This window comes from Arachis hypogaea, chromosome 13 (assembly GCF_003086295.3).
Source record: "Arachis hypogaea cultivar Tifrunner chromosome 13, arahy.Tifrunner.gnm2.J5K5, whole genome shotgun sequence".
NCBI lineage: Eukaryota > Viridiplantae > Streptophyta > Magnoliopsida > Fabales > Fabaceae > Arachis > Arachis hypogaea.
The window spans coordinates 86200076-86210017 of record NC_092048.1 but is presented as its reverse complement, the minus strand read 5'-3'; the positions used below and the strand labels follow the sequence as shown (position 1 = coordinate 86210017).

General features: G+C 39.3%; 1 non-coding gene across 1 annotated transcript; it reads left to right on the top strand.

Moving 5' to 3' along the window:
• Window positions 1–1410: 1410 nt before the first annotated feature.
• Window positions 1411–1518, top strand: LOC112739844 (small nucleolar RNA R71). The gene has a single exon (XR_003170780.1). It is a non-coding gene; the product is annotated as a small nucleolar RNA R71 (small nucleolar RNA).
• Window positions 1519–9942: the final 8424 nt, after the last annotated feature.

Below are 9942 nucleotides of genomic sequence, written 5' to 3'. Positions count from 1 at the left end.
GGCTAGGAAAGGTCTTCCTAGGATGATGGATTCATCCTCTTCCTTTCCAGTATCCAGGACTATGAAATCAGCAGGGATGTAAAGGCCTTCAACCTTTACTAACACGTCCTCTACTTGTCCATAAGCCTGTTTTCTTGAATTGTCTGCCATCTCTAATGAGATTTTAGCAGCTTGCACCCCATAGATTTCTAGTTTCTCTATTACAGAGAGGGGCATGAGGTTTATCCCTGAACCAAGGTCACACAAAGCCTTAAAGATCATGGTGCCTATGGTACAAGGTATTATGAACTTTCCAGGATCCTGTCTCTTCTGAGGCAATGTCAGTTGATCCAGATCACTTAGTTCATTGGTGAACAAGGGATGTTCATCTTCCCAAGTTTCAATACCAAATAATTTGGCATTCAACTTCATGATTGTACCAAGAAACTTGGCAGTTTGCTCTTCAGTAACATCCTCATTCTCTTCAGAAGAGGAATACTCATCAGAGCTCATGAAGGGCATAAGGAGGTTCAATGGAATCTCTATGGTCTCTAGATGAGCCTCAGAGTCCTTTGGTTCCTCAGAGGAAAGCTCCTTATTGATCACTGGACGTCCTAGGAGGTCTTCCTCCTTGGGATTCACGTCCTCTCCTTCCCTTACAGGTTCGGCCATGGTGCTTATGTCAATGGCCTTGCACTCTCCTTTTGGGTTCTCTTCTGTATTGCTTGGGAAAGTACTAGGAGGGATTTTAGTGATCCTCTTACTCAGCTGGCCCACTTGTGCTTCCAAATTTCTAATGGAGGACCTTGTTTCATTCATGAAACTTACAGTGGCCTTGGACAGATTAGAGACTAAGCTTGCCAAATTAGAGGTATTTTGTTCAAAATTCTCTGTCTATTGCTGAGTGGATGATGGAAAAGGCTTGCTATTGCTAAACCTGTTTCTTCCACCATTATTAAAGCCTTGTTGAGGCTTTTGATCATTCCATGAGAAATTTGGATGATTTCTCCATGATGAGTTATAGGTGTTTCCATAAGGTTCACCTAAGTAATTCACCTCTGCTATTGCAGGGTTCTCAGGATCATAAGCTTCTTCTTCAGGAGAAGCCTCTTGAGTATTGTTGGATGCAGCTTGCATTCCATTCAGACTCTGAGAAATCATATTGACTTCTTGAGTCAATATTTTGTTCTAAGCCAATATGGCATTCAGAGTATCAACTTCAAGAACTCCCTTCTTCATAGGCGTCCCATTACTCACAGGATTCCTCTCAGAAGTGTACATAAACTGGTTTTTAGCAACCATGTCAATGAGTTCTTGGGCTTCTGCAGGCGTTTTCTTTAGGTGAATGGATCCACCTGCAGAAGTATCCAATGACATCTTAGCTAAGTCAGACAGACCATCATAGAATATGTTCAGGATGGTCCATTCTGAAAGCATGTCAGAAGGACACTTTTTGGTCAGTCCTTTGTATCTCTCCCAAGCTTCATAGAGGGATTCACCTTCCTTCTGTCTGAAGGTTTGAACATCCACTCTAAGCTTGCTCAGCTTTTGAGGAGGAAAGAACTTGGCTAAGAAAGCCTTGACCAGCTTATCCCAAGAGTTCAGGCTGTCTTTAGGTTGAGAATCCAACCATATTCTAGCTCTGTCTCTTACAACAAAAGGGAAAAGCATGAGCCTGTAGACTTCAGGATCTACTCCATTAGTCTTAACAGTATCACATATCTGCAAGAATTCAGTTAAGAACTGAAAAGGATCTTCAGATGGAAATCCATGAAACTTGCAGTTTTGCTGCATCAGAGAAACTAATTGAGGTTTCAGCTCAAAGTTGTTTGCTCCAATGGCAGGAATGGAGATGCTTCTTCCATGTAAATTGGAATTAGGTGCAGTAAAGTCACCAAGCATCCTCTTTTCATTATTATTATTTTCGGCTGCCATCTCCTCTTCCTGTTTGAAAATTTCTAAAAGGTTATCTCTGGATTGTTGTATTTTAGCTTCTCTTAATTTCCTCTTTAGAGTCCTTTCAGGTTCTGGATCTGCTTCAACAAGAATGTTCTTGTCCTTGCTCCTACTCATATGAAAAAGAGAGAACAGAAAAATAATAATAATAGGGGTCCTTTTTACCACAGTATAGAGGTCCCAGTGTGAGTAGAAGAAAAGAAGAAGAAGAAATTCGAACACAGATGGAAGAGGGGGTTCGAATTTGGTGAGTGATGTGAGGAAGAGATGTTAGTAGATGAATAAATAAATAGAATAAGATGAGAGAGAAGGAGAATTTTCGAAAATTATTTTTGAAAAAGAGTTAGTGATTTTTGAAAATAGTTTTTGAAAAATGTTAGTAATTTTCGAAAATTAAGATTTAAAAATTGAAATAATTAGTTAATTAAAAAGAAATTTTGAAAAAGGGGGGAGATATTTTCGAAAATTAGAGAGAGAGAGAGAGAGAGAGTTAGTTAGGTAGTTTTGAAAAAGATAAGAAACAAACAAAAAGTTAGTTAGTTGGTTGAAACAAATTTTGAAAAGATAAGGAGTTGAGAAGTTAGAGAAGATATTTTGAAATCAAGTTTTTGAAAAAGATATGATAAGAAGATATTTTAAAAAGATATGATTGAAATTAGTTTTGAAAAAGATTTGATTTTTAAAATCACAATTAATGACTTGATTCACAAGAAATCATAAGATATGATTCTAGAACTTAAAGTTTGAATCTTTCTTAACAAGCAAGTAACAAACTTGAAATTTTTGAATCAAAACATTAATTGTTATTGTTATTTTCGAAAATTTGATACAAAAATAAGAAAAAGATTTTTGAAAAATATTTTTAAAATTTTCGAAAATAACTAAGAAAAATGAAAAAGATTTGATTTTTGAAAAAGATTTTGAAAAAGATGAGATTTTTAAATTGAAAATTTGATTTGACTCATAAAAACAACTAGATTTTTAAAAATTTTTGAAAAAGTCAAATCTAATTTTCGAAAATTTTAAGAGAGAAAAAGGGAAAGATATTTTTTTGATTTTTGAATTTTTAATGATGAGAGAGAAAAACAAGAAAAATGATGCAATGCATGAAATTTTTAGATTAAAACAATGAATGCATGCAAGAATGCTATGAATGTCAAGATGAACACCAAGAACACTTTGAATGTCAAGATGAACACCAAGAACATATTTTTGAAAAATTTTTAATGCAAGGAAAACATGCAAGACACCAAACTTAGAATTCTTTAATGCTTAGACACTAAGAATTCAAGAATGCATATGAAAAACAAGAAAAGACACAAAACATGCAAATGCAAAGATCAAACAAGAAGACTTACCAAGAACAACTTGAAGATCATGAAGAACACTATGAATGCATGATTTTTTCGAAAAATGCAAGATGCACATGCAATTGACACCAAACTTATAACATGACTCAAGACTCAAACAAGAACACAAAAAATATTTTTGATTTTTATGATTTTCTAATTTTTTTGTATTTTTTTGAAAATTCTTTGAAAAAGAAAAATAAGGATTCCAAAATTTTTAATATGAATTCCAGGAATCTTATGTTCTTAATCTAAAGCTCCAATCAAAGGGTCAGGCATGGCTTAATAGCCAGCCAAGCTTTAGCATGTAGCAGGTAGATCATGAATCAGCAGTAGGTGGATTAGCACCAACTAGCTTGCTCTTGATAACAACTTGGAAGCCTCAGTCCAAATGAATTTAGACATGGCTTTATAGCCAGCCAGGCTTCAACATGCTTCATGAAATACTAGAATTCATTCTTAAAAATTCTGAAGAAAAATATATTTTTGAAAACAAATTTTTAATTTTTAAAAATTTTTTCGAAAACACAGGAGAAATTTTTGAAAGATTTTTGAAAATTTTTTTGAAAAGAAAACAAAAAGAAAATTACCTAATCTGAGCAACAAGATGAACCGTCAGTTGTCCAAACTCGAACAATCCCCGGCAACGGCGCCAAAAACTTGGTGCGCAGAAATTGTGATTACACTTTGATTATGTAAAATTCATCGCTCTTTCTTTCCCTGGTAATGGCGCCAAAAACATGATGCCAATACCATGGTTCACAACTTCGCACAACTAACCAGCAAGTGCACTGGGTCGTCCAAGTAATACCTTACGTGAGTAAGGGTCGAATCCCACGGAGATTGTTGGTATGAAGCAAGCTATGGTCACCTTGTAAATCTCAGTCAGGTGGATATAAAATAGTAATGGAGTTTTCGAAAATAATTAATAAAATAGGGATAGAAATACTTATGTAATTTATTGGTGAGAGTTTCAGATAAGCGAATAGAGATGCTTTCGTTCCTCTGAACTTCTGCTTTCCTGCTCTCTTCATCCAATCAGTCTTACTCCTTTCCATGGCTGGCTTTATGTGATACATCACCATTGTCAATGGCTACTTTCGGTCTTCTCTCGGGAAAATGATCCAAATGCCCTGTTACGGCACGACTAATCGTCTGGAGGCATCACCCTTGTCAATGGTTTCATCTTATCCTCTCAGTGAAAATGGTCAACGCACCCTGTCACGGCACGGCTATTCATCTGTCGGTTCTCGATCATGCTGGAATAGGATTTACTATCCTTTTGCGTCTGTCACCACGCCCGACAATCGCGAGTTTGAAGCTCGTCACAGTCATTCAATCATTGAATCCTACTCGGAATACCACAGACAAGGTTTAGACTTTCCGGATTCTCTTGAATGCCGCCATCATTCTAGCTTACACCACGAAGATTCTGATTAAGAGATCTAAGAGATACTCATTCAATCTAATGTAGAATGGAAGTGGTTGTCAGGCACGCGTTCATAGGAAATGATGATGATTGTCACGTTCATCACATTCAGGTTGAAGTGCGAATGAATATCTTAGAAGCGAAATAAGATGAGTTGAATAGAAAATAGTAGTACTTTGCATTAATCTTTGAGGAACAGCAGAGCTCCACACCTTAATCTATGGAGTGTAGAAACTCTACCGTTGAAAATACATAAGTGAATAGAGGGTAAGCATGGCCGAATGGCCAGCCTCCCATGGAGGTCTAGAGATCTAAAAATGATCAAAAGATCCTAAGATGATCAAAAGATACCAAATACAATAGTGAAATATCCTATTTATAATAAACTAGCTACTAGGGTTTACAGAAGTAAGTAATTGATGCATAAATCCACTTCCGGGGCCCACTTGGTGTGTGCTTGGGCTGAGGTTTGAGTGTTGCACGTGTAGAGGTCCTCCTTGGAGTTGAACGCCAGCTTTTGTGTCAGTTTGGGCGTTCAACTCTGGTTCTGGATCCTTTTCTGGCGCTGGACGCCAGAATTGGGCAGAGAACTGGCATTGAATGCCAGTTTGCGTCGTCTAAACTTGGCCAAAGTATGGACTATTATATATTGCTGGAAAGCCCTGGATGTCTACGTTCCAACTCAATTGGAAGCGCGCCATTTCGAGTTCTGTAGCTCTAGAAAATCCACTTTGAGTGCAGGGAGGTCAGAATCCAACAGCATCAGCAGTCCTTCTTCAACCTCTGAATCTGATTTTTGCTCAAGTCCCTCAATTTCAGCCAGAAAATACCTGAAATCACAGAAAAACACACAAACTCATAGTAAAGTCCAGAAATGTGAATTTAACATAAAAACTAATGAAAACATCCCTAAAAGTAACTAGATTCTACTAAAAACATACTAAAAACTGTCAAAAAGCGTATAAATTATCCGCTCATCACAACACCAAACTTAAATTGTTGCTTGTCCCCAAGCAACTGAAAATCAAATAGGATAAAAAGAAGAGAATATACTCTAAATTCCAAACTATCAATGAAACATAGCTCCAATTAAATGAGCGGGACTTATAGCTTTTTGCCTCTTGAATAGTTTTGGCATCTCACTTTATCCATTGAGGTTCAGAACGATTGGCATCTATAGGAACTCAGAGTTCAGATAGTGTTATTGATTCTCCTAGTTCAGTATGATGATTCTTGAACACAGCTACTTTATGAGTCTTGGCCGTGGCCCTAAGCACTTTGTTTTCCAGTATTACCACCGGATACATAAATGCCACAGACACATAATTGGGTGAACCTTTTTAGATTGTGACTCAGCTTTGCTAAAGTCCCCAATTAGAGGTGTTCAGGGTTCTTAAGCACACTCTTCTTTTGCTTTGGATCTTGACTTTAACCGCTTAGTCTCAAGTTTTCACTTGACACCTACACGCCACAAGCACATGGTTAGGGACAGCTTGGTTTAGCCGCTTAGACCAGGATTTTATTCCTTTAGGCCCTCCTATCCACTGATGCTCAAAGCCTTGGGATCCTTTTTATTTACCCTTGCCTTTTGGTTTTAAGGGTTATTGGCTTTTTGCTCTTGCCTCTTGGTTTTAAGAGCTTTTGGCTTTTTCTGCTTGATTTTTCTTTTTCTTTCTATTTTTTTTGCCTATTTTTTTTTTCTGCAAGCTTTGTTCTTTGCTGCTTTTTCTTGCTTCAAGAATCATTTTTATGATTTTTCAGATTATCAAATAACATGTCTCCTAGTCATCATTCTTTCAAGAGCCAACATATTTAACATTCATAAACAACAACTTCAAAAGACATATGCACTGTTTAAGCATACATTCAGAAAACAAGAAGCATTGTCACCACATCAATATAATTAAACTAGGTTCAAGGATAAATTCGAAACTCATGTACTTCTTGTTCTTTTGAATTAAAACATTTTTCATTTAAGAGAGGTGATGGATTCATAGGACATTCATAACTTTAAGGCAAAGTTACTAACTACTAATGATCATGTAATGAAGACACAAACATAGATAAGCACATAACATAGAAAACGAAAAGCAGAAGAAATAAGAACAAGGAATGAATCCACCTTAGTGATGGTGGCGTTTCCTTCTTGAGAAATCAATGATGTCCTTGAGCTCTTCTGATCGGGTCAGAGGACACGCCACCAACGAATGCTTCGACTTAAAAAATATCATAGAAAAATTGGTAAGGGAAGGAAAATTAGATCGATTCCTGGCCACCCGAGATGATGATCAAAGAAAAAGACGAAGGGATGAAGATACCGAGCGAACAGAACGATCACCTCCGACACCAGAAAGACATGTCCACATGATACATGGCAGATTCACAGCAGGAGGGATCTCCAAATCTTCCTGCAAAAGGTATCTCAAAGAAGTATATCATGTCGAAGGAGAGGAGGAAGCACTCATCATCCTAGCGATAACATTCACTAAGGAGGACGCGTCCGGCATCATCACAGGACACGACGATCCCATGGTCATCACCATCATATTGGCAAACGCCAACCTACACCGCACCTTAATAGACCAAGGGAGTTCTGCCGACATCTTATTCAAGACAGCCTTTGACAAACTCGGCTTAGAAGAAAAAGAACTTAAGGCATATCCAAACAGCCTGTTCGGGTTAGGAGATACCCCGGTTCGACCACTAGGATATATATCACTACATACAACCTTCGGAAAAGGAGACCAATCCAGGACCCTCAAAATAGACTACATAGTGGTCGATGTAAGTTCAGCTTACAACGCTCTCATAGGTCGGACAACACTCAACCAACTCGGCGCAATAGTCTCGACCCCACACCTATGTATGAAGTTCCCAACTCCAAAAGGGATAGCCACGATAAAAGCTGACCAAAAGATGGCACGTCGCTGTTATAACAAAAGCCTAAACCTCAGAGGCAAAGGAGAAGAGTTCCACGCAATCGAGTTGGGCGGAGTTCAACGACGAGCAGATCTTCGCCCCCAACCAGAGGGCGAGATAGAAAGAATTCAGATCGGGGACACCTTGGAAAAAACAACTAATATCGGCACAATCCTCAAAGGAGATTTAAAAGAATTGCTAATACAATTCTTGCGAGATAATGTCGACCTCTTTGCATGGAAAGTCGCGGACATGCCAAGCATAGACCTTAAGCTAATGTGCCACAAGTTGGCGGTCTACCCAGGATCTCGACCGGTACAGCAGAGACGAAGAAAGCTTGGGCCAGAGCGATCCCAAGCTGTGGAAGAGCAAGTACAGGCACTACTGGAAGCCAGATTTATAAGAGAAGTTAAATACCCGCTATGGCTAGCCAACGTCGTCTTGGTGAAAAAATCGAATGGGAAGTGGCGAATGTGCACCGATTACACCGATCTCAACAAAGCTTGCCCAAAAGATCCATACCCACTCCCAAGTATTGACGCCCTGGTAGATGCTTCCTCTGGATATAAATATCTCTCGTTTATGGACGCGTATTCAGGATACAACCAAATCCCCATGTATCCACCAGACCAAGAAAAGACCTCGTTTTTAACACCAAAGGCAAACTACTGTTACATCGTGACTCCCTTCGGTCTCAAGAACGGAGGAGCTACTTATCAAAGACTAATGAATAAAGTTTTTTCAGATCACATCGAAAACATCATGGAGGTCTATGTGGACGACATGCTAATAAAAACACAAACTGAAGATACATTATTATCCGACCTAGCTCAAGTGTTTGACACCATAAGGAAACACAACATGCGACTCAATCCCGCAAAATGTACCTTCGCAGTAGAAGCAGGAAAATTCTTAGGCTTCATGCTCACACAAAGAGGAATTGAAGCAAATCCAGACAAATGTCAAGCCATACTCAACATGAAGACCCCAACCTGTGTCAAAGAAGTACAACAACTCAACGGGAGATTGGCCGCCCTATCCCGATTCTTAGCAGGAGCTGCGATAAGATCTCTCCCCTTCTATGCTACTTTAAGAAAGGGAAAACAGTTCGAATGGACGACAGAATGTGAGCAAGCATTCAAAGACTTCAAGGAGTTCTTAGGACGGCCACCTATCTTATCTCGACCACGAGAAGGAGAACCGCTCATATTATATCTCACAGTAGGGAGTCAGACAATAGCCTCAGCACTAGTCAGAGAAGACGAAAATGGGCAACAACCCGTCTACTTCATTAGCAAGGCACTACAGGGATCCGAGCTGAACTACCAGAAAATAGAAAAATTGTCCTATACTCTTATCCTAACATCTCGACGACTCCGCCCGTACTTCCAGGCTCACACCATTAAGGTTCGAACTAACCAGCCCATAAATGGAATATTGCAGAAAACAGATCTAGCAGGAAGAATTCTACAATGGGCAGTTGAGTTGTCAGAGTTTGACCTCCAATATGAAGCTCAGACGGCCATCAAATCACAGTATCTGGCCGATTTTATCGCAGAATTCACAGATGCCCTAGAAACCCCCACAGAATGGAATCTGTACGTGGACGGTTCTTCAAATAAAACTGGAAGTGGTGCGGGCGTGATAATAGAAAGCAACTAAGGAACCCAAGTTGAGCTCTCCCTCAAGTTCGGGTTCCCGGCCTCAAACAACCAGGCGGAATATGAAGCATTATTAGCTGGTTTAAAGCTGGCTAAAGAAGTCGGAGCTCAAAAACTCAACATTTACAGTGATTCACAAGTAATCACATCACAAATAACAGGGAACTACCAAGCCAAAGATCCCACCATGAAAAAGTATTTGGATAAAACCAAGGAACAGCTCGGACAAATAGGGGAATATAAGATTTGCCACATACCCCGCGAACAAAATGCCCGAGCTGACGCACTCTCAAAGCTAGCCAGCACCAAACTAGGAGGCAACAATAGAAGCCTCATCCAGGAAATGTTGCAGAACCCGTCAATCTCGGAAGAGGAAAAAGTCCTGACTATAACAATTCAGGACCAAGGATGGATGACCCCTATAGCCAACTACCTCAGAACAGGAACGCTCCCCACAGAAGAAAAGGACGCTAAAAGGCTAAAAAGGGAGGCACAGTACTACACCATCATAAACAACATCCTATACAAAAGAGGAATCTCAACACCTTTACTAAAATGCGTGCCAACCTCCAACACAAGAGAAGTACTAGAGGAAATACATGGTGGTATCTGTGGCAATCATCTCGGAGCGCGAGCTCTCGCAAAAAAA